Here is a 25094-nt window from a genome sequence, read left to right on the forward strand (position 1 = left end):
CCCTCTATGCTTACAGGGTTGGTTTTTTCCCTCATGCAAATGCCACATGTTTGGTGGTACCAAGTTGCTTTCCATTAATGATAGCAGTCCTTTCTCCTAACTGTTGTATTATTTAAAATGTGAGTGTCATTAGTTATTTTGTGTAATGCGTTTGTGGGGGTAAAGTAAGCCTTATTAAATATCATCAGCATCTAAATTGGCAAATTCAAGTAAAAGACTTAAAGACATTTTTTTGCCTCCTAATTTTCATTTGGTTGTTGTTAGATGTCAGCTTTTGAGTTTAGCTTGATAAATTTTCAGAAACTGTGCAAATTTTGTTCTTAGGCCCGACTGGCTTCAGGATCATCTTCTGTAAGCTTGGGGCAACTCTTGGTTTGTCCTGCTCTGAGGAATTTAGGAAGAGCTCTGTGGTATCAGTGGGCAGCACTTCCTTGAACTTGGCAAAGGAAATCTTACCAGAGTTTTCTGTGATAAAACTTCATTTAAGAATCACTGAAATGAATTATCTGTCAATAATTCTCACAAATTGCACTTGCATCATTCAGTGGCTTCACTTAAAAGCATATATCTGTTTGTGAGCACATCTTAAAATTGAAGAAATTGGGAGTAGATGTGAAGCAGGGCATTTGGAAGAGTCTCCGCTGTGAAGAAGCAAGTTTAAAGGTCTGAATCATGGGATCTTTCTCTTAACAGAGATGATCTTTGAAATCTTTTCAATCAGTTCTCTCCACAGTCCAATTTCAGTTTTATAACACCCCTCACTGTGCAAGTCTTGGCAGGAAGCTTGCCCATCTTGCGCAGTCTTGCATGAATAATTCATTTAAGTGTCATGCTGGTTCTCAAAAGGTTGGAATATTGCTTTGGAGAAAGTGTTTAATAAGATTCTTCCAAATAAACAAAATATAGCTTTCTATGAATTTTGCAGGGTAGCATCTCTTAAAAGGTTTTGCACAATCAAGAATCTAATGGACTGAAAACAAAAACGTTCTACGTATTTTTTTCCCAGGTTGAAGTATGGAGATGAAGCTGCCTAATTGGGGTCAGAAACTTGAATCTGTCAGATCTGAAGACATAGGCAGAAGTTCAAGAAGTAGGATACAACTCCTATTTAACATCTTACATTTATATCTTCATTTATGTGATACTGTATGACAAAAAGAATAAAACAGCATTTCCACTTGTTTTCCAAGCCAAAAACAAATACCACAAAGGTTCTGCAAAATACTGTCACTCTGAAAGTCTCCCAGCTGCACAGCATCCCAGACATTTGGTTCAACAAGGCATCATTTTGCCCATCAGACAGAGGAACAGAGGCATTTGCAGTCTTCTGAAGAAAGGGTTCTGTGACAAATGATGGGTATTTAGAAGTTAATGAAACTTATTACAATAGAGGGTATTTTTGTTTTATTTCTTTTTCCCTTTGAAGATAACTTTCAAATGAGCTTTAGTGGTCCAGGAAACTTATATGAAGTGGGAATGCCCTTGAAATCTTTCCAAAAGAGTCCTTTCCACTTTCTATTTTTTTATGTTATTTTTGCATTATTACAGTTTTTAATGGGAAATATTTTGATAGAAAAAATAAAAGCAAAGCCCAAGTAAAGAACCAGGCAGTGTAGTTAGAATGTAACACCGAATCAGTCTTGTTGGTGTTCACAGGAACACGTTGCAGCGTGTATTTGGCAGCTATACTACTGAGATAAAATATTCTGTATTGTTCTGAGGATGGCAGACCATCATGTTTCCAATAGGACTGCTTGTTGAGAAGGAAAATAACTCACAAGGGAAATGTTCTTGATATATATAATTCATTCTCATTATTAAGTGAATTAACTAGACTATCATTATACTGTTGTCGTTTCCAGCTAATTCATCAGAAGAGTTTTGCTCAGATCTAAATTAGGGCAAAGGCTCTCATTGGTTTTAAAGTGGTGACAGAATACACTTGAGCTGAGTGTTGAGGCTATAGGTCTGACCTTGTCAGCAGGGAAATGATGATCTCTTGTGGTCCCCTCCAATGAAAATTTCTACAAGTCTATGAAATCTTCAAGGCAAGAATCACTTAGGGCTTCAGTGAGGTTTTGAACAACACCCACTTGCCATGGGACACATCATGGAAAATAGAGTGGGGTCATAAAGTATAGCTTCTTGAATTTCAGTGCAGAGATGCCAACAAAGCTAGCTGGATCAACAGGCTGCCTGTGTGCACATGTGTGTCTGGTTCCCTCACCCTGGGAATCTAGCCTATTTCACAAGCAAATTTGCACTTGACAGACCTGAAATCTTGCATGTTCATTACTGCTGAAATGTCTTCCTACGCAGATATTGCTTTTCATAGTGTCTTTCGGGGCGTTCATTTAAAGATTATATTGATGACTGGTACTTTTCACTGTTTGTGAAGTAGTTTTCATAATCAGGATCTAAGAGAACTGAACTCCTTAAGCTAGCTGATTTTTTTTTTCCTTTTTCTTAGTTGTCATTTAAGTTGAAATTAATATTGTAATTGCTTTCTCTGGAGACTCTATAGCTTCATGCACTCTCATTTACAGAGAGAAATATGGATGATGAGTGACTAATGCTGCTTAGTTAGGCATTTTTTAAAAATAAATACAGAATCTGTCAATCTGTTCTCTGTCAGTGAGAGAAACAGCTCCCACTTTCATACAATCTCTGCCTTCAGGGGATTCTGTCTTGGAAAATACTATAATATGGAGAAGTGTATGGGTTTTGACTTCTTTGGCAGTTTTCACCCTTTCCTTTGCAAATATCCTTTCAGTTTTCTGATAACATTTATTGGGACTGAGAAGTGTGTTTTCTACCAAAGAAGGTAGTGTGAACTTCTTGGAATGACATTTACCACAGCATGTTGAGTTCATATTCCCTCATTTTATAATTAAGGATAATAAAACTTAAACAAATATCTTTAGCCTGAGAAACGCTGCTTAGTTTTATTGGCTGGGATGTCACTATGTAGATTTAAATTAACAGAGTCTGTCCTTGATTGTTTAGAGAAAGCGGACTAGTATGTCTAGGTCTCCATCTACATTCTTTGCAAGCTGCTTCCCAGCAAGTCACTTTTTTCCCTACCAATAGTTGGGGATTGATTATTCAGTTCAGATTCCTCTGACTGAAAGTTTCAAGAGGACACATTCTCACTTCAGTGTTATAAGTATACAAGATTTTCTTTCCTTCATATTAGCTCCTCGCTTGCTCTTCCAACATTTATTCGTTACATTTTCTCTTCTTGTGAATGGTTGTGTTTCCTGCTGCTACATTCCAAGCCTCCTTAAGTGTCAACCTTCTCTATTTAGAAAATTAGTGTAGGCTAGAAGGTTCAGGGGAGCAGAGGGTGAAGCATAGCAGAATGAGCAATCAACTTAGATCCAAACAGAAAAATTCATGACCTAAATGAAGTATCTCCCTCCAGATGTTAGAACACTGAATAAATGTTTCATAAACTTTGTTTTCCAGGTCATGCCTACACCAGAGTTTTATGTTTGTGGTTTAACCCTTACTGTTTAGTGAAAGCATCACAGTGAGATTGGACAAGCAGCAGGGACACATTCCTGGATGTCCCTATCCTGGGGAGTAGCTGCATCATTGATGGGTACAGCAAAGAAAAAAAAATATGTGCAAGACTATTATCCTAATCCTGAGGATAAAGAATAATATCACATGAGTTTTCTTTGTATAAAAATCCAAGGAAATCATCTCCAAACCCCATGAGAGTAAGTCATAGACAGTGTAGCATCCTGGGGCAAGAACATCTAGCAGTGACTGCTAACTCAGCTGCCGTTGGTCCTGTAAAAGTTAAATAAGCCATCTCTGAGGTCTAGCTCACATCTTTTTGCACAAGAAAGCTTGTATTTTTACAATGCCATAGAGGAAAGAAGGTGGCAGATGACTGTGAGGAAGTGAGGGCACAAAGACAAAATTATGTTTGTAGCATGAACATTTTTCTGATAACTTGACCCTTGTAACTTGTTGAAGCAAGTTTTATTTAGAGATGACGGGGAAATCCTGTCACTGTTGCTGAATCCTTAAAAGTGGAGATGTTTGATTATATGTGCTAATTCTCCACTGTTGAGCGAAGATGCCTGGAACCAAGGATTCACTGTATGCAAGATTCATCTATGTACTCCAAGTTGGATCTTGTGATTTTCATGGTGCGAGGAACTGTATCATGGCAACTTGTGTTTGAAAGCCCAGCCCGAGCTCACTGTACCTTGTATTAGCAAGCCAAATGGGACTGCACATTACCCATTTTTAAGTGGAGCATGGAGACTGTCAGCAAATTCTGTTAACAAGTGGCAGAATTTATGTGCTTGTGGACTAGTCCCTACATTGGAGATCTATTGTATTCTCCTTTCATGCTGTGCTGTTGCTGTTTCTTTACAATTAGAGAGAAGCTGGCATTAAAAACATCTGCTACCCAGTTGGCCCATAGCTGCCAAACTCTTCACTCCTTTTCTGCCAAGTAGTACCTTGCCAGCAGTACCGTTGTGCTTAAATGTTAGCTCCCGAAATCAGTGCTTGCAGATGTTAGTGCCACTGAATCAGCACTGATGCTGACATTTCACTTGGAGAAAGGGAAGGATTTGTGAGAAAGAAGCACCTCCAGGAGCTCAATGACCACGGAAGTGCAGAAAAAATGGCATGTCCTACAAAAGGGTACACTAAGAGGTTATTTCCTGTGTTTTCCTGAGATTTCCTAACATATATTCCGGATTTGTTATTTGGGAACTAGTGGCTTGATTCCAGGCTGTGGTCCTGCACTGAGGTCCTTACCTGCCAGTGACAAACCAGGGCACACAGACCCCTAATGTGGGTGTCCCCATTGTAGTCTGAAGTATAAATTTCCTACTGTTCCCAGCGCTTTGTCTATTCAGCTGCACTTTTTGCAAGCTGTCATTATAGTGCTGCTGATGTGCTGAGACACTCCAGGTGGGTCAGGGGCTGTGCTAAGTGGTGTACAATCACACACTGAGAAGAGGTCTTTGTCTCCAGCATCCCAGCATCCTTTCTGCATGTTTTTACTCTATTTAAAATGATTACCAACAGATAAAGAAGCTGTCAACTATTCATTTTCATTCCTCACTCTAATGATTAGTGACTTTTTTTCTGACTGCTTCTTGAGCAATACAAACACCCCATTATAACGTGTGCAACATAGTTTCATAGCACGGAATGAAGAACAGTGGCAAATTGCTAAAAGCACTGCACAGGAGGGGTGAGCTGGAGAGTGGAATGTTTATGAATTACATGAATGCTGGCCCTACCTTCTATAATAACTACATTTTGAGGTTAAGTACCTCTGGGGATAGCTAGGGATCTGCAGCCAATATGCAACGGACTTTGTTTTGCCCGTTGTTGTCTGCTACTGATATTGGGGATCAAAGCACCGTGTAGCTCTGTGTTTTGTGAAACTGGTGAATGGAGTGATATATCATAGGGGAAGAGATGTCCATCTGACACAAAAAATCAGCTCCCAAATTCACCAACTGTTACAGAAGAAAACATACATGCACAGAGGGAATATGTGGTTGCAAAACCATTACAAAAAATATGTTTCTATTCTAAATTCTGTGAAAAATATGAATAGAGAACACTACAGCTGAGGTTATACATCAGTACAGCAGCCTATAACGTTCCTCTTGGAAATGGACTCCCAGTAAAAAAATTGTTGGTGTTTTTTCAAATTTGACTGAATCTTCTTGATGCATATAAACTGAACGTTCGAGCTAAAAAGGAGTTAAATGTAAACAGTATCAATAGACTCCATAAAATTGCTTGTGTGTTTCTTTCTATTCTTCACAGAGTAATGTGTTCCTTCCTCCAGGCAGCATTTAAACTTAGGCTGCTGTCAAGTTTCCCAGCTCACTATTGGATTTTTTGCCTTTTCATAATTGCTCTGCTGTCTTATAGTTATCTTTCAGTTTTTTAAACTAATAGTCTTTACACTTTTCTGCAGCTTTATGCATTTCATGCCATTAACTCAAATGCAGAGTAAGACCCTTACTGCGTGATAATCCCCAAGCATAATACTATTTCTTGCTGAGATGAAATTTTCCTTCCATCTGTATCTGCTGGATGCAACAACAGTTGGTAAATATCTCAGGTTATGCCCCATGTTATCACTCTCCTTATTAACTAAACAAGAATATCAAGCTGGTAATATGCGTATAACAAGTCATAGATATGAAAGATAATGCTCGGCATTTTATATTTTACTTAGTTCAGCAAAAGAAGGGCTGCATGCAAGTTTATGATAATTTATTTGTGCATCCATGGGTTTGGCTGTGCCAGTTTTACTTTCATCACCCTGAGTAGCCAAGAGTCATAGGCTGTTATGGTATAGGCTGTTTGCAAACTGAGATGGTATATCTCGATATACAGCTGCAATACCAAACTCTCAATCACTTGTTTTTCATAATGCATGAAGAATCTCTTACTTAATCAGAAAGGAATAAAAAAAAAAGATTTTAGCAGCAATGCAGCAATCAGGGGCTGGGGGCTGTTCTAGGCTGAACTACAGCACTTAAAATATATAGAGATGTTTTTATCTTTAGGCAGTCTTGTCAGTACAGATTGTTGTTGCTAAATTTCCCTGTTGTCTGTAGCTGCACTTAGAAAGACAGTGGTGAAGGTTAAATCCATATATGCTTTCTTCCATTAAATGTAAATCCACATACTTCTATCATATTTTAGGCAGTTGTGAGCTGTTTTGCAGTAGGAGTAGAGCGTGGCTGGTTTAATCCAAGCAGTGATCAGCAGAGGGCACTGATCTAACAGGAGTTGGCGTAAACACAACTGTCATTTTACTTCAGTGAGGTCTAAAAGGACCCAAGATTAATCTGTTAATATCCTCTCGTTCCTTTTCCCTCCTATATCAGTGTTAATTGCCAAACAAGTGACAGCTTTCTCCGGTACATTATACTGGTACATTATACACTACTTCTGTAGATATGGTTATTTGCAAATTTGCTACAGACTCTACCACAAACTAGAGGGGTTTTTATGTTGTTTCAGTATGTATGAATACAAATAAATAGAGACTGCAATTTCATCTATATCAAATTTAATCTGCAAGCTATTTAAAGCAGTCTAAATATTAAAAACAGTTTATAGGAATATTCCACAGGAATAAGTTTACTTATCATAGTTTACTTTTGAATAAGCTTGTCTGCTTCCTTTGGCTTTTATTTCCTTTCAAATGAGGTGTTCCTCTGAGGATTACAGTGTTTTTTTTTTAACTATGCATCCACAACCATATTTAAGACCTGGTTTAAATCTATTGTCAGCTAGGCCGATAAATGACTGAGACTTGACAGAAATGGTAGTCATAAACCTGGCCACATAAAATACCCCTGTAAACTCAATGAAATATAAACCAAAGGCCAGCATTGTTGTGTTGGGGTGAAGAAGATGGCAAACAGGAGCATAAGCTACAGGTGGTATTTCCCCAGATCCAAAGGCAGAACCAACCTCCTGAGCTGAGGGATCACAGTAGCTACAGATAAGGTTGTAGGCGATACGGTGTCAGCAGAAGTGATGAAGGTTGGCATGTCTGGAAATTGTTCTGACAGCCAGGACCCTATAAAATTTTAATTTGAGAAATGAACCTGTCCTAAACTTTGTGAGTCAACCCTGCGGCTTTTACTTGGGCAAGATTTTTGCTAAGATAAATGAAAATAGACTTAAAGGCTCTGACAGTAGCCAGTGAGTAAGGCCCTGTCTAGCATCTGGCAAATAACATGACCTGTGTCACAACAGCAGGGTCAATAAATAAATATCAGTTTGGTGGAAGTGTGTCTTGAGTGTCACAGCATTATTAAAAGCCTTTGAGACTGAGCAAAGGGCAGTTTTGTAAAGTTAGTCTCAGAAGTGTTGGTCTCCTACAAATTGTATTTCTATTGCCTTTTATGTACTAGTCTTACCAAAAACATTATAGGAAATTTAGCTGTCCTGCATGATTTTTCTGAGATTTTGTTTGTTTGTAGTTATTGAAGGAGTTTTTTTGAATAAAAATGCTCTTACTGAAGGTGCAGTTTACATGTTTACTGATTGTCAGGATCCAAAACAGAAAAGGGATCTTAGTCTTAGCTATTTAGAAGAAAACACAAATAAAGACACTTAAGTGGGACCACTAAAGACAGCACTTTTCACTGTTTCCTAAGCACTGCCTGCCATATAACAGTTTAAATAGGCAAATCTCTTGAATGGCTGGGAAGGGGTTACCCCACCCTGCCCAATATACACTAAACCCAGCATGTTTAGTACTAGTTTAGGGAAATTCCTGTCTGAAATCCATACTGTCTGGAGTCAAATTGTCAGTTAAGGACTCATTTATCTAACTTTGTAGACAGCTTCAACAGAACAATACCAAATTAGCGCTACCTCAACTGAAGACAGATGACCACTTAATGCATTCAAACTGACCAGTCTAATAGACATAATTTTCAAATATGGATGTAACATCTTCCCAGTTGATGGACAGTGCATCTTTGTGTGTGCTAACCACTATGGTATTCATACTGTATAGTCATTCTTTCAAATATCTTTTTAATATAAGCTAATTTAAACTTAAATTTTGAGGGCTAGTCTGCTCTCCTTTTCCTTATTAGATGCCATTTTATCCCATCGATATGAAGGCGGCTGGATTTTGTGCTTAATCATACTTTGTTTGTGGCTTAGCAGTGCCCGTTTGACAGAGAAACCTTATTCATACACGTGAATGTTAAGCAGAAACTGACCTCCGCTCAGTCTGGGATACATCAACCCTAATCTGCGGTGGCTTTCTGTTTTACTTAGTTGATTTAGTGTTGTTTAGCAAATATCTAAGAAGAATTTCATAAACTAAATTAGGTCATCTCCGGTGACGTCAAAGCGGGTCGCCCAGAAAAATCCTGACCTTAAACTATATTTTAGTATATTCATGGCAAAGGAATACAGCCTGGACTTTCTGCTGCTTACAGCTGCTGTTGAGCACTGTTTCTGCGCATGAATCAATGCCCATCTCAGGTCCTACTATGGAACCTAATCTAAAAGCATATGCAAGTCCTCTCCTAACTTGTATTTACATATTATATTAACGTTAGAAACCTGGTAAGTCTACCTTCATGATGCTTGAAGCAGAAAAATGGATGTAGCTACAGCTGCATGTATAATCCTGCTGAGAAGAGATGCACAGGACATATTTAGCCAATATTTCAGTTACTGTGGAAAGAAAAGCAGTTCTATGTGTCTTGAGTCAAGCAGCTGCAGCAAATGAAATGTGACTTTTTACCCATGATACAAAGAGGAGTGAAGAACTGTATGTTTTGGGTACATGAGGCCAACCCAGTTGAAGGACTGGACAAGAGGGAGAGCAAGCCCAAATGATCTTTGTTTGAAGTGCTATTCTTCCATATGATCATAACATCTGAAAGCAAAGCTAAAAATAAAAAAAAAATTAAGGAAAAGAAGGCCTTTTACAGCTATTGTACTAATGACACTAAGTCAGGGAAGTATGAAGGAGATGTTCAAAGAGGTCTTTGCTCCAAGGTTCCATTGCTGTGAGCTCAAGGTGAGGAGTATGGCATAAATAATTTACAGTTGCCAGTGAAGAAAATTCACCACAATTTTTACTGAACTTGGTTTCCTTAACAAAATAAGTTAGCTTTCCTCTCAAGTCATACTACCATTTCACAGTAAGCAAAGATATAGCTAGAAATAATTGCTTGAGCTTTTAGTTTTGAGTAGCTTTTTGTTCTTTTCATCTGCCAAGCAAATAAGAGAAGCGCTTGTACTGGTTTAATGTACGCTATTATCTAAAAAGAAGAAAAATTCAGTAGAGTTTAAGATAACTTTATTTCTGTCACCAAAGAAAAATATGTATTTGATCCAATCTATGCTAAAATTATCCTTGGAGTTCTTGAGAAATAAAAAAAATCTATATATCGTACTCTTGACCCGTACTTGATGACATTAGCCTTCAGTTTTTCATGCTGTTTTCTTACTAACGACAACAAAAATGTGGAAAATAAGCTTATGTATCGGTAAAGGTAGAGCAACAGAGTTCCCATGCACCTCATTTTACAATTACTTTGATATGGAGTGAGAAATAACCAAGCACAGCCTTTATTACAATAATTGGATATTTGCCATCAGGAAAAGCTTGTTACAATTGTGTCCTCTGAGAAATAATACACTTTTTAGGTTTAGTTTTATAGAATCCATTTTCTGTAACCTTAGAGTCCTCAAATTCCAGTGAGAGAGATAAGATATACATGTTCTGGATCTTTCCCCACCTGAATCAATAGTCTGTCATCATTCTGTCAATAGTGTTGGTTGGTTTACACCACCACAGACTAATTTTAGAGCAGCCTCCTTTGTCTTTCTCATTTTATTTCCTTTTCTTTTTTTTTCTTTTTCTTTTTTTTTTTCCTTTTGGTCCTTCAGGCCATGCTGTTTTGCTAGTGGTTTTTCACCCTCTGCGCAACTTCCTTAAAGAATTATAGGAAAATATACCTAATTATAAAATCTGCATGGATATTGCAGCTAAAAACATATCGATTAGTTAGTCCATAAGGATCAGAGCCTAAGGACCAGTGTTTTAAATTCACCTGTGGTTCATCCCTCTATCAAACCTGGGCTCCCCCAGCCCAAGGAACTGCAAACACGTAAGTAAACAGGCATCATTAGTAGTACCAAATGCAACTGTACTGCAAACAATTATTATCTACAACTTTTTCAAGGACTTCTTTGCCTTTCTCAAACCTACAGTTGAAGCTGAAAAAAGACCGTTGTGTGTATGGAGTTAACAGAGTTAGTTACTTGATGTTTCTGACCTGATGGATTAAAATCTAACAGCAAGGTACCTGTAAGGACAAAGGCCATAGCAGCTCATGGAAGTGTGAAAAATCAGTGGGGAATGAAACTGCTTCAGCCTCTGCCACTGTGGTCATTCTGTCTTTGAGTTGCCATTTTGGCAGGGAATTAGAAGAAAAAAACTCCATAACAGCCCTTTCTCCAAGGAGAGTGATCCTGGCAAAACTTGGCTGGATGTAAAAGATTGGGAAGGCTTCAACAACAATACTAGCAGTACCTCTGGGGATGTAGTTACTGTACTAGGGAATCCATCTGATTTGGAACAGTACATTCAAGTGCAGTATTCTCCAAAAGAAAAAACAGGAAGATTGCATGTGTGTATTACTGCTGATGTACTATTAATGTCTCCAGTGTATTCAACAAATTGTCTTTTGAGCATCACTATGACTCAGTATTGTATGAGGAATAATCCTTTTTAAGAAAACTATATACACAAAAGTATAATTACATAGTGTATTCTTTGACTTTTCTAATAGCAAGATCTCTGCAAGCTATCAGCTGTCTGAAATCTTCATGTTTTCAGAAATCTTCATGTTTTCAGAAATCTACAGCCATCTAATGGAGTCAATCTGATGATACACCTCACATTCGCACATCTTCACTTTGGAGTCAATAGCAAATAGTTCCCACTGGCATTGACCGGAACAGGATTGGGTCTTGAATTATTAATGGCATAGAATAATATATACTTGTTTTATTTAAATATAGCCAATGTCAGATTGGAAGTATGAGCTGGTAGTAGCGAGCCACTTTCAGTAGAAGGAGATACATATTAAGTTAAAGTGCTTTGATCAATTTAAATTTACTTCAGACTTTGCATAACCTTCTCTTCAGTGCTATACAAATGTCTTGATAGACTCATTAAAATCTGGAAAATGGGAGAGAAAATCACAAGATCAGAGACTCATGAAAGAACTGAAATAAAAATCTATAACTGAAGCGTGAAGTTACAGAGAGGATCAGTGAGAATTTTAAGTTTCAATTTCTTTCACTTTGTGGGTTTATCACATACTAACTGTTACTTCACTGTTTTTATGTAGTGGAACATACACATTACAACCTATTTATTCATGGGTTTTTTTGCAGGGTCTTCACTCTGCCATTCTACTTGCGTTGCTCACAGTGAAGTCTCCTATGATGTCTTTGATGAAGAGAAGACCAAACATTAATAAGTCTGTGAGAAATAATGATTTGTGCGTGCTCGGTTTGATACGTTGTCTTGGAGGCCAAGAGAGGAGAGAACTCTGATTTGGAGGAATCTCTTAAGAGCTAAATGGACATGTCCTCCTCCTGTGATAGAAAGAATTTGCAAATGCAATTTACCTCATCAGGGGATGTGTGTTAATTTGTTTTTCAGAATGCCCTTTGACTTGCTGCTAAGTGTGATGTCCTTTGAATGCACATTTCCCCTTACCTGTTCTTTTTTACCTGCAAATGGACAGTGCAACTGGCAACATTTTATTTACTGCCCTACAATCAAGCCAAAATCCTTTTCTCATGTCTGCTGTACCACTGAGGTTAAAACTTGACTCTTATCCTTAAGGATCCTTTGAAATGTGACTTTTATTCTGATGAAAGATTTTTGGTTTAAACTCATATTTACACCCCAATTTGATAGAAAAATTTGAGATTTTCCTTATCATGATTGTACAGTATGGAACAAATTGCTTCAAATTATGATTCTTTCCACTTTAAATTGTTCCATTGTTTAGACTAGAGCTGGCTGACAGTTTCTTCATTTATCTTTCACAGACTAACACTGCAGTGGACATATTTGAAGCATTAGGCTGGCACTGATTTGTCAACCTTGACCTTCTGCCACATTAGCTTATTGCAAACCTGACACTTCATTTCTCAGCTGTACATTTTTTTCTGAGCTTTCTAAGCCAAGATTAGCCACCACTGCTTATGTGAAAGAGAGATGGATACGTATCAAAAGCCATCACGCAATGTTTTCTTTTTTATATTGGACCCCTATTCACCAACTTGCATGCTGCATTAGAAACACATCTCATTGTTCACAGCTCATAACAAAATTAAATCGCTACTTCACTCTGATTTATTTTGTAGACTTTATCTGCTCTAACAACAGCTTTTGCACAATGGGCCAGCTTATGGTTGAAATATAGGCCATTGACATCAGCAGTGAGCTCTTGCTACTTCGAGATCAGAACTAGTCTATGTTGGATATAGTGGTGGTTCTTTCTAAAAATTGGATTTGGTCAACTTTATATTTAAGCTTAATTTTTGGAAAGGATTACAGTTGTTGGGAGTTGAAATCTGAGGAGCCATTTTTGAATGTTAACAGCTAATACTAGTGTGTAAGTACTTCCATGGCTGCTGGAAGCTGATCCATTTTCACTTTAAATTGGGTAAAACTAACCACTGTTTCAAAGCCACCTGGAGAGGCAGCCATCATGGCCTCATCAGCTGCTTTTCACCAAGAAAAGCTCATTCACTTCTTTACAACAATTTCTTGCAAGCTTTGCTCATTCAAATATTTGACATCATATTTGGTCCTAACAGGAATTATTAGTCCCAGGAAATTCTCATAGCAATTGTTCCTTTTATAGGAGTAAGGTCTGACTCCGACTAAAAGTTTGCTCTTCTGTTTCTTTCCATGTAGAAACCCATGGAGAAAAAACACTATTGCAGAAACCAACAAACAAAAATCCCACAATGATACTGCTCACAGTTAGGGACAGTGATCTCTCAGACCTGTTCATCTTCGTAGCTTGATGTAACTCCCAAAACTTTAAGAATACTACTGCTCAAAAAGAAGATCTAGGGTAAATTGTGCAAACCCAGAGGATTTGAGAATCAGCTGCCAAGGAAACATGAAAACAAAGGTGCTGATTGCAAGTGGTAGGAGAAAAAAGGCTAAGCTCATCCCATCAGGGAGGTTTATCAGCAGTGTCATCTTAGCTGCTGTATGAAGAGGAGCTCTTGGAGGAAAGTGAGGGCTGTGACACCCTTCGGTCATCATTGAAACCACATGCAGCTGCTTGACTGCCAGATGCTTTTGGGTAAATCACAGCTCTCTCACTGAAAATGCGGTATGTTAGACTTAAATATATGCCATTAAATCCATGCCATTAAATCCTGATGTCTCATTTTCAGTTTACAGGTTGTTTTTCTTTCCAGTTATTTAGAATGTTTTTACTAGTTGATTCTTTCTTTTTCTATCCAGGGTTTGTAGAGATCCTTGTGAACCAGTGGAGTTGTGTGATTATTCAAGTAAAGCTCAATAAAATAGTTGAAGCAATGCTGTCTTTAACTAAATAACACTCCTACTGAAGTCAATGAGAATTTAATATGTTTAAATACCACAGAATGTAGCCCTAGATATAATTAAGTTGTATATTGCAAGAAACCTAAATTAGCCATGTAGGAGGTCTGGGGAGGGCTTTTTTTTCCCCTAGACAAAGCATTGTGTTTCATATAGTGACAGACATCCAAATGAAATTCAGGGTCACCTCCTTTACTTGGACTACTGTTTCATAGATTATTTACATTTATGGTACTTCATCTTTTAGTGTAGGCTGATCTGACAAAATGTAACAAGGCATAATGATAACTTCTCTTTACTGACTGAAGGTTACAAAAATAGAAAAATTGCCCTTGACGAAATACGTGAATTTTTAATATTGTTTTAACAACGTTCTTGACTCTTTACATTCTTGCAAATTCTAAGTCTTACTCAAGCAAATGCCATGAAATAAGCAACAATTATTCCACGAATATGGGTATGTCAGTAGCATTACCGAACGCAGAAGTTATAGTTGTTGAATTTTCTTGTCTTCAGTGGCAGTGACTAGTATTCCATACTCCATAGTTTGTGGGGGGAAAAAGGAAAACTGTAAGAGCATAAACTACTTGGTTTTACTACTTGGAATTAGTATTAATAAGTCAAGAATAATTTTCACAACAGAGATAGGTTCTTGTGCTTGGTAGAGGGGTTGAACAATGAAATGTAGCAAGCAGTCACTGCTTGCTATTTTAGGGTAGCCTTTTGTAATTGTGGTTCTTTTTCAAGGACAGAGAGTGAATATGGTTTTGTCCATTTGTGCTATTGCTGTTTTTAGAGATTGCTAGATGCATATTGGGAGTGCTGGTTGATGGGAAGCTCAACAGGAGCCGGCAGTGCACACTCACAGCCCAGAAGGCCAACCATATCCTGGGCTGCATCAAAAGAAGTGTGGCCAGCAGGTTGAGGGAGGTGATTCTGCCTCTCTACTCCACTCTTGTGAGACCCCACCTCGAATATTGGTTTGAGTTCTGGAATTCTCAATATAAGAAGGATATGGAACTGTTGGAATGAGTCCTGAGATGATCACAAAGATGATCAGAGGTCTGGAGCACCTCGGCTGTGAGGACAGGCTGAGAGAGTTGGGGCTGGTTTAGCCTGGAGAAGAGAAGGCTCTGGGGAGACCTTGTAACGGCCTTCCAGTACCTGAAGGGGGCTATGAGAAAGCTGGAGAGGGACTTTTCACAAAGACATGTTATGATAAGATGAAGGGGAATGGCTATAGATTGGAGAGGGGTAGATTTAGACTAGAAACAAGGAAGAAACTTTTCACGATGAGGGTGGTGAGGCCCTGGCACAGACTGCCCAGGGAAGCTGTGGCTGCCCCATTCCTGGAGGTGTTCAAGGCCAGGCTGGATGGGCCCTTGGGCAGCCTGATCTAGTGGGAGGTGTCCCTGCCCATGGCAGGGGGAGTGGAAGTAGATGATCTTTAAGGTCCATTCCAATCCAAACTGTTCTATGACATAAAAACCTGCCAACATCTTAAAATCTTGTTCAGATAAAGAAAGAACAAGGCAAATTGCAGATAATAAAGAAAGGTTAGTAAAGATGATCAGGAGAGATTAAGTGAGAATCAAAAAACAATTGTCAGTTTACAACACCCTAAAATCAGGCTGACTTTCAGATGGCAGAAGATCTAGGCATGTCCAGAAGATGAGTTTCTCGTGACTCTGCACTTGCAGTGATGATAAAGCGTCGATCTTTGTCGAGGTTGAGCTGTCTACATTATCTCCTTCCCTCACAGCTGTGCTCTCTGAACAAATCCTGCAGATAAGGGGATGGAAAAGTAAAGTTTTCAAACTTGTTTTGACTAGGATCTTTCTCACCCAGCACTACAAGCTGTGGAGGTCACACTCACCAACTCTGTCTTTGGTGGAGCTCAGACTTCATCCTGCTGCTGGAGCACGTGAAAGCTGTTGTTATCTGATAGCCACTCGTTTACATGTAGAGGGAGGTGAGAATGATAATTCCCCTCAAGAGCACTTCATATCTTTGTTTTTAATCCCAATTACAGAACACATTAATCTTTATTGCCATTTTATTACAAGTCAGACACAGGTGAGGCCATGCAACATTTTACTCATGTCTCATACCACAGTAACTGTAATTTACACCAAGAGTTGTAAATTACCAGACAATTGGAAATAACATGAAATGAATGCTTTCTAAAATTCTTTCATATGAGAGCTAATAGGTATAATGTATGTTTCCTGTAACTCAGTTCAGTCTAAACTGATAGTTAATTGGATTGTCATACTTACATGGGTAAGTATTCAAACATGTCTAAACTTCACAAAACCTCCCAGACAGAAAGACAGTATTAGAGCAAAATCAAAACCAACTTTTAAGCACGTTTGCACAGCAAGCTCAATAAGCACTTTTGCTGATCTGTATGAAACCCATACAATTTAAATGCCATTATTCTTTTTGTCAATGTTCAGGCAAATTGTAGTAGTAGTGGAAAACAAAAAATATTAAGTTTACTTAATAAAACCCATTGAAATGGGTGGCATGAAACTGAATTATTTCAACTGGAATATATACACCGGGGAAAAGAAAGATCTTGAATATTCACATTACAGCTCATTGAAAAGGCAATGGGCTATGCAACAAGATTGACAACAAAGGGAAAAATGATGAGGAAAATTGCCTTACTTATCTGCTAGAGTGCTCTTGACTGCCAACTGTAATTTTATGGTTCATTATATAAAAAAATACCATTAATGTTAGTACTTGTGTATCATAATCACGCGAAGAAGGGAAAAAGTTCATTGAAATGTGCTCCATTTTTAATCAAGACACTATAATCGTGTGTTTTTCAGGCATCATCAATTTCCATCAATTTTACTGCTGCAAAAATAATGTGCTGCTATAGTTCTTCCAAAGGTCAATTCCTGCATGAGGTACATTGACTGCAGGGATGTAAACTGTAAATAAACAGAGGCATAATTTATCTTCTCTGATATTATTCGATTCATCATGAGCTTTAAGTTGATAAGTGAAGAAAATGGAATCTCTGGTTTTAAATTTTGTGATGCATCAGATAACTTAGAAATTACAAGAACTTTGGTTATATAAATGTTGTTATAGAAAATGTCAGGCAACAGCCAATATTAGCACTGCAGAGCCAATATTACATAGCAAATGCATCTGTCAACCTATCTGCATGCTTTCAGTAGTTTTGAAAATCACAATATAGATAAAATTGTCTGAAACAGTGGCAGGCTCTGCAGTGTAATGTGTTGCATGTCTTATGCATTAACCTCAAAACAACTTTGACCATCACAGAATTTGCGTTCCTTTAACCTAAAGGGAGCAGTATTGTTACTGACCCAAACACCTTGTGTGTTTCTTTAAAAGGAACACAAACGAATTTAATGACCCATTAGAATATGCAGAAAGTTTTGTGCAGAACAAATTTCCTCAGTTGATGTTTGTACTATTCCAGTACAATGCCAGGGGAAAGGTCTACAGCAAAGCTTCAGTCCCAGTGCAACCCCAGAGCAAAGGGGGGTCCCTGTACCAAGGGCTTCCTTCTCAAGAAAACAGAGACTATTACTGGATGACATTTTCCTAGCTAAGGGGTGCTCAGGCTTTCTTTATTCCACAAACCTGTGATTGAGACTGACCTTGAGCAATAGCATCGCTTTTCCCCTGGGAATGTGCTTCGAGCTTTGAAGCCTGGGCAAGCTAACTTCTGTTTAGAAGTTACAACTCGCCAACAAATTACAAATGTTCGTGGTAGATACATTATCAATGTTTTTAAAGGTTGCCCTTCAACTACTGCTGCAGAATACTGAAAGCAACTGATTTTCCTTATGGGCAGATTCTGCTGTAGTTGATCTCTTATCCCATTGAACACATCCCCTTCTTGCAAAACTACTACCAGTATTTCTTTTCATGCTTAATCCTGTAATCTTATTCTAAACTTCTTGCAGTGCAGTCTACGTATAGACGTCTGAGACAGAGAGCACGTCTCTGCAGAGGCCAGGTGCTGCCTTTCCACCCTCACAGAGAATCCCAAATGCACGAAGTCTTTGTTCTTTGTGTCGAGCTCCCAGGGGACCCTACAGAGTGGGATACAGCACCAAAACCCCTCGAGCAAAGCAAGGAAGGCAGCTTGAATTTTTACTAGTCTTAGAGACTATTTCAATCACAGCTTTTGTTGCACCACGTGAAAGGGGCAGTGTTACACACCACAGCCAAAAAGAAACATTTTCTCCGTTATCCATTTTTTCAAAGATCTCACTCCTTAAATAAAGAAAGAAAAGCCTAATACACAAGAAAGAGCTTCTGCTGGGTAGCTCATATTAGGGCAAACAGATCATAAAACCGACATTACATGGATGATATATTTGTGTAGTATTTCATTTGTACTAGTATGATACACTATCAGACTTGTGTTGCTTTGATGATATATTACTTGATAAAATAAGGTCAGCTGTCAAAAATCTATTCCAGTGTCTGAGGCACTCAAAGTTTTGTTGGGGGAAAAGAAGAAAGAAAGGCTTACTTTATTCCTAAAGAGCGCATTCTTCAACACGCTGAAGTGAAGGATGGTAAGGATGAAGCAGAGAGGCTTTATTGAGGCTGGCAAGCCCTCCAGAAATCCCATCACTTAGCTAAGGTGATAAGGCCCAGAGCCCTGGGAACGAAGTGCAGCATTTGCTGCCAAATGAAACCTCTCCTCCAGCTCAGCAATAGACCTGAAACAGCTGAAATAATACACACATTAATACCTATTTTCAGATAAATGACATTGTATGCCTAACACCTTCAAAGTGGGAGCATCCTGAGGTGGATACTGAGTAGCTGGGTGGTGTGTGGTAGAAAAGTCTCCCCCCTCTCCTGCCATCAGCAGAAGTGAACGTCTGAGATAATGTTTTGTTAATCTCACTGTAAAACCATGGCATTATTCACTGTGTACGATTAGTCTTGCGTGCTTTCCTCATTATAAATATGTAACACATGCTACAGTGCAGAATGTGATAATATATTCTAATGTGATCTTTAATGCTGATATTTAAAAACCTGTTCCTGAATATGCATGGTTTAAATTTCACATGAATGTACATCTACCATTTTTCCTGTTTTAAAGCATGAAGTCTTTAAGGCAAAAAAAGTAGGTTTTACTGTCAAGCGATTTTTACCCCTTTTTTCAGCTCGCTTATCTACAGCTAAATATTTTCTTTATCTTCCACAGAAAAAAATGCACTATTCTAGATGAACATGTGCTGCAGAGTGTGTGTGTGTTTGTTGGTAAGTCAAAATATAAACACTGAGAGAAGATATCTCATTTGTTTTCTATTCCAGCTCTTAAGTGATGTGTTAGGAAGCAATCATAATAAAGAGACACTGAAGGAGCTGGAGAAATTATTTCTCAGTTAGACAGCAGCCTGCTGTTATCTATAATCTAAGAGGTACTAGATAGAGGTCATCGTCTGATCAATGAGGTGAATTTCATTTTATGATGTTGAAAACAGACAGAGAATGGTACAATCTAGTGTTTTGAAAGAGAAAACAGAAGCAGTCAGAAAGTGATGGAAGAACCATAACAAAAATAAACAGATTTATTGCAATATATAGCCAATTTTCCAAGGACTCTGTAGTACAGAAAAAGGATGTTACTCTGATTTAGCCCCCCAGATATACAGAGCATTGCCAAGATTTATAATCACTTTACCTGCCCAGCATAGCTTTCTGGACAAACGGGGTTAACACGGCACACTGCTATGTTCAAAGATTATCTCTCATAAAGGTTAAGAAATTTAGTTTTTAAGCTGAAAACATAAGCATGCAATGTAATGCGACTTTTGGGAATTCCCATGCACAAATAGCATTGACAGATTTTCTGTTTCGTAGTCTCCAGAAACTCCAAGACAACTAAGTTTCTTCCATGTGAACTGGCTCCAAGAGGCTGGATCTCTGGCCAGCTGTCATGTTTGCCCATAATTTGCTTTTCAAGTGGAAAGCTGCTTGGCCTGTAGCACTGAAGGTTATAGGACTTTGGGGCATTAAACAATAGAGATTACAAGGCTTGATTAAAGTATTTGCTATTGAAGTTTTACAGTTAGTTTGGAATATTAAGGATGGACTTTTTCTCATGGTAATTGAGTAATTATTGTATGTATGATTTAGCCTGAGCCTTAAACAGTGTCTGCTGTTCCATTAAAGAACCAGAGGAAGGGAGAAAGAATTTGTTGTGTTTTGGAAAGTTTGGTTACAAATGACCATCCAGCAAAAAGTTAAAAATACTTTCCGCTAAAAAAACAGACTTTCATCATAAGCACAGCTGCCTATTTGAAATGATTTGTCATGTAGGAATCTAGATAATTTTCATGGGTGGAAGCAAGGTAACCAGTATTGATCAAAGCAAGTGGATAAGCAAGAGAAAAAGGTTGCTTAAATACAGAAGAGGATAAAGAGGTGTGAAAAATAGATGTACCAGGACACAGGCAGTGTGTTTCTGTCTCAGTGCATTGGGAAATCATCCCTTTCTGACTGTCTGACTTAGTATTCATTTTTGATCTATTGACTGTAAATGAAAGTTGGTATTCCATGGTTAAGGTTTGAAGAATGACATTAGACCTATACTTGTATCCCATGCAATTGTAGATGGAAAGGTGTCACCCAGCCAATGATGGCAATGAGCAAGTGTATGTTCATAAATTGGTTACCAATGGAAGTAAAACTGCAAGAGGAACCTGAAATGGCAAAGCAGCAGTGTGCAGGAGAGCCCAGGATTTTAATTGATCTGTTGCTGTTATGTCTGTTGGAGGATGCACAAAGATGCACTATTCCTCTAGCAATGAAATGTAGAAACACCTTTTTACGTTTTCATATGCCACATCCAAAAATACAGCCTTCTGCATATGTATATTTGGAAAGATAGTGCTTGTCCCAAGTAGCAGAGCTTACTTTTCAGACCATACAGCAGAGGGGTGTTTTTTACCAAACCTTACAAATTATCTGCACAATCAATGGAAAGCAAAAGCTAGCCCTTTGCTGTCAGCATGGCTTAATCTGGAATTCCCTGGCATCTTTAGATCCTTTTGCATCAAAACATTAGTTTGCATCAAAAGTTTGAACAGTGACTCAAAGTATTCAGGAGTTCAGAAAACTGCAAGAGCAAATGAACTAAAATGCCTCCAATTTCTTTGGCTTGCAGACTTCAAAAACTGTAATTGTGCTGGAAGTCTTTGATCTCAGTATTACTCTTCTGTTGCCTTTGAAGTCAAAAGTGTAAGGGTATTGCAGTGGGATCCTATGGTGTCAAGTGTTCATTCCCTATAACCACGTTTAAGATACATCATATTAGCTGTTGACCACTGTTGATAAAGGATGTAATCGTATGCAGAAATTGTTTTCTTACTGAAGAATGTTTCACACATCAGTAGCTTCAGGGCAGGTTGATTTTTGCCAACAAACAGGTCACAGTAGACTACTGATGCACAGGACATCTGGAAGATGATTTCTAGAACAAATGATCAGTTACACATTTTCAATAATCAATTGTTATAGCTGAGCAGGAGTAAAAATGATGTAAAAAGTAACATGCTGAACAGTGGTATATGTTATTTTTGGAGTTTATGAAGGAGCCAAAGGCAGAAATCTGTGAGGGGTTTGGTTGGAATATTGGGAACCTCTGCCTGTCCCAAGATTGGAGCTTAAATCTGTATATTGGTACCAGCATCTGCCTTCATATAGCAGAAGTGGAAAGGAAAAATGGAAAGAACTGCATTTATATGACTTGTAAAATATTCATTTATGTGCTGCGCTTGAGGAGAATCGATCTCTAGAGAGCATGAGGTTTCTCCATCTCAGTCAGATTAGATTAGAGGTAAGAGCTGAGTGGGATAAAATGTTACAGGGATGGCAATGGGGTGAAACGGTGAGGATGTGCTTGCCTCTGATCCCGTGAATGGGGCAAGGGGGTCATTAGGAAGGGCTGAAACTTCAAGGAGACCAAGGCACAGGCTTAGCCCTGAGCAATTGTCCCTGGGTTTTGATTCCAATAGGTGTCAAATTGTTGAAATATTTTTGTAGACTTGGTCTTCAGTGACTTCTTTTATCCGTCACATTTATAGCAAGATTAAATAAGGTCAGCACTGATGGACATATTTACAGTATTACTTACAGTGTGTGGTGAAGGTGAATGCAACAATGGACACAGAGGGATTTATGCTTTGCTCCTCCACAGATGCTCATCGCTCCTTAGCATTGCTCAGACAGCGGGTGTGATGCAATGACAATAGAGAAATCCAGAGTGTTGTGAGGGGTCGCATGTGGCTGGGTTGACTTTTTTATTTCAGCCTCTTTATCATCAGTTGTTGAGCGATTGCCTCGTTACTCAGAGCATGTCAAAGACAAAGTCTGAGAATACAGTATTATAAACAGGCATCAGTAAAGTTCTATGTTTTGGGCAAGATGTTACCTAGTGATTTTTAGTCTTGTTAAAAGTCTGTCCTGAGTTACTCCTTTATAAATGGACATAAACAACTTAATTTTCTGGAGAAAAATAACACTAAGCAGCGTTCATCTGAATATCAGTAAGGTTTTCATGGCATAAGAGCAGTAGTTTGTATCTAATTGGTTTCTCTAAGTTTGTATGACCCTCGCCAGGTCTGTGCACAGTGCGTAAGACATGGTGTGGGCAATCAGAGCTAGGTTAGTCCATGGCTGAAGTAACTAGTCACACCAATCCCATGGGGGTTTTTTCAGTTAAAATGTTCTTTGAAGACTTTTAAGTGAGCTGTGCTATTGTGAATACATTTTTTTTTTTCCAGTCTTTTTCTGACGTTAAGGAATCCTGAAGAGTTTCTAACAACAGACTTTAAATAGTTAAACTGAGAATTATCTTATATAATGTTTTCAGGTACTTCTGCAATAATGTCTTTACCTCAGCAGCAAAGTATTCATGATGATGTCAATAAAGACAGCAGCTTTGACAGCAGTTTTATATATCAGCACAGATGTAAAGTGCTGAATATTACCTGTATTATCAATTGGCTAGTACCTTCAATGAGGAAGATGTCTCTTTAGAAAGCTGAGCCTTTTATGAATGTCATCAACTTCTGTCAGGCTTGTCACAGCTGGGTTTGACTGGGTTTGAGGTGTTTGTTGTTGCTTAAATTTGTATAAAGTAAGTATCTTCTGAGAAATGGATGTTGAAAAATGTGTTATGTTCAAATATAAAATGCTTCATTCTACTTTTTTATGAAAACTGAGATCTAGGGTGGAAAAGACTTACGTAATAGAGTGATTTGCCATGCATTTGAAATGAAAATGGCACAGGTACAGTTCATGCAGAGGCAGTGACTTATTATAGCTCTAAATACCTCTCCATTTAAAAGCTCTCTGGTTTAAAATCTTTGTGCAGAGTCTCCATCAGCTTTTGGATAACCCAAGGGTTGGGAAAGAACAGTCAGGGCAGCAAGTGCAGATGGGCAGCTGTGAGCCTACTGCATGTACGAGTGAGTAATATCACGCCAAAGAGAAACAACTTATTTGCAAGTATGACAAATATTTATTTTTCCACACTACAGAAAAAAAGATTCTCTGTATTTATAAGTCAGGGCAAACCAGTATGTATCCATACTTCATTATCTATCTCAGATGCATCCTCCTGATGGATAGAGAAAGACGGCAGGATTACTGACAAATTTCTACCATTTCAGCTTTCTCAGTGTTTGTTGATGAGCGTGGTACAGGAAGAGAACATAAGGTAACATGGGTCACATGTCACTGCTCACCCCCAGCTTATGCCTGCAACTGGTGGCTTATGAAGAGCAAGGATGCATCAGGCATGTCCGACAGGTAACAGAGAGTGTTTCCAAAATCATCACTGTCAGCTTGTAAGGAAGCACTGCTTCCAGCTGCAAGTCCTTGGACAACTTGTAGAGGTGTGTAGTGCTCTTTCAGACCACGCTGCTTGGGCCACCCTCTTTTCTGCCTATAAATCACCAGGGATGCAGACTACCTGTCTCCTTCATCTTGCATTGGCATGCTGAAGAGAAATGCAGTTGGAGACCAGTAAGGAGCTGCTTTCATTATGGGATAACTTCCTCTCAATATTTACACTGGAGATATAAATCACGCTTAACGCATTACTCAGTATAATAGATTCCTATAATTAAATGAGAGCTTTATTAAATAAATTACCACAGTGGTAATTATACATGTAATAGTTATGTTGTATCTCTAGTAATTCCTTTGACTTTATTGCAGATAAAACAACAACCTTGTCTATTTTCATGATGCTTGATAATTTAAGATGGCTGAAAAAAAGTTAATTCTGGTTTGTCCAAGAAATCTTTAAAAATCTTACCATTAATATTATTAGCTCAATATTGAGACCACATCATTCCTAATAGTTTCTGCATACTCACAATGTCAGTGACACCCATGTTAATTTTGGAAACCCAAACTTACCTAAATGAGCAATGGAGACACATTGATAATACAGTAGAAAAATGTTGGGCTAGTCTGTGATATCCCCAAATTGATTTTTCTTCATGGAGAGCCAGAAATCACATGCATCCAATCAGCAAGGACCTTTATGTAAATTAATGTGGAATTAGAACAGCGGAGTAGAACTTGATGACATTGGCTTTACCTTTTTGTATATTATTCAATACTTGCTAAGTTTACAACTTTCCCTTTCCTCTGGTTAAGTTATTTATATACACAAATAAGAACAAACTCACCCATTGGATACTTAAATTAAATTTCAAGAAGGCTTTGTTTTTATTTACTGCTTTCTCCAATATATGAACATCCTTCAAATCTCTACAGAGCTGCATTGATTCCTGCAGTATATCTCTTAGTTTATCGAGCACAAGTGGTGACTGATTGTCCCTTGATACTTTAGGAGGACCTAAAAGATACAAGAACATAGTTTTAAACAGGCCAAGACTTTATT

Source organism: Phaenicophaeus curvirostris, chromosome 11 (assembly GCF_032191515.1).
Source record: "Phaenicophaeus curvirostris isolate KB17595 chromosome 11, BPBGC_Pcur_1.0, whole genome shotgun sequence".
NCBI classification, from domain to species: Eukaryota; Metazoa; Chordata; class Aves; order Cuculiformes; family Cuculidae; genus Phaenicophaeus; species Phaenicophaeus curvirostris.